We start from the raw sequence: 1,444 nt of genomic DNA on the forward strand, positions 1-1,444 counted from the left end.
GAAGAAGTCATGTCAACTTATCTTTGGCTAATCACCTAGAAATGGGCTTCTATGTTAAAGTGTAAATGCAATCAAGGATTAATTTAATTAATCTGCACAAGATGAAAACTAAGAATCAAAGCATATCCCTGTATGTTTTCTTCATCAAACCCCAGGGTTTACTCTGCGTAAATCCTCTTTCAAGTAAATTCTACCTCATCAGCAAAGATGTAGATTAATTAATCCATCTAAAATGTAGATTAGTTGATTAATCTAAAATGTCAATTAATTATGTTTTATTATAAGGGCACTTGGTAAGCAATGTCCAAATTAATGTTTTTAATATGTATATTGTGTTAGGAATTAAATCCTCAGCAAAATTCTTTGCAGAAGGCTACGGATGACAATGGAAGCCCAAAATCAGTTTGCAAAGTCCCTAAAGTGGATTCAGCCTCCACTGAATTCCTCTGACCATTAACTAGAGATAAGAACAGTCTTTCCCTCAGGCAGAGTTAATCAGAGAGTGGATCACCTCCATCCCTCAGGCAGAGTTAATCAGAGAGTGCATCACCTCCATCCCTCAGGCAGAGTTAATCAGAGAGTGCATCACCTCCATCCCTCAGGCAGAGTTAATCAGAGAGTGGATCACCTCCATCCCTTTCCAGTCAGCCCAGGGAAGGGCAGTCTTTTTAGGAGTATTTTTTTTGGTGGGTGTCATCATTAGAGAGAAAAACACAGTGATAACTGTTATCTTAAAGAGGTACAGTCTCAGAACCCCACAGGGGCAGTTCTAACCTGTCTTGTAGGTTCACTATAAGTCAGCATCAACTCTATGACAGTGAGTTTCTGCTGCCAAACTTAGTATGTTCAAAATTTGTGTTCAAACATGGGAAAGTTAGAGAAGTGAACATATTTTTCCCATAAGAAATAATGGATAATAAAATAATTGGTCCTGAGAGCCCAAAATCACATTTACAAATTCACTTTTTCTAGGACTTTAAATCACCATGGAGACTTTAGCCTTCTCACATATCACTGTCTCAGACATGCTGTGGCCATCAAGTTGTTTCTGATTCATCCAAAGGAACAGTCAGATGTCAACCTCTCCCATGGCCTGGGTTCTTTGTTTCATGGTTAACAAGTTCATACCTTTCCCTGCATATTGAGATACTTAAAGTTTATTGTGCCAACCTGACTGATAAACACATGTGGGGTTAATTGAAGGGTGGCGAGAAAAATGGCTTGGTGAGCCTTGCCTTTCTTCTTCTCGGGTCTCTCACACTCTGATGGTCGGGTGGGGGTGCAGCTGCCTTTACCAGTTCCCTGCTTCAGCTGGCAAGGCTCACTTCCTGGGAGACATCCCTGAGGAGAAGCCACATGGACCTACCCTGTTGCAGCCCTGGGTGCTGGAGCAGTCGTGTGGAGACCCCTGCCAGCGCTGAGATGCTTACATGCTCACTAATTA

This window comes from Echinops telfairi, unplaced genomic scaffold, assembly GCF_000313985.2.
Source record: "Echinops telfairi isolate 266 unplaced genomic scaffold, ASM31398v2 ScPeMD7_5805;HRSCAF=6673, whole genome shotgun sequence".
Taxonomy (NCBI): Eukaryota; Metazoa; Chordata; class Mammalia; order Afrosoricida; family Tenrecidae; genus Echinops; species Echinops telfairi.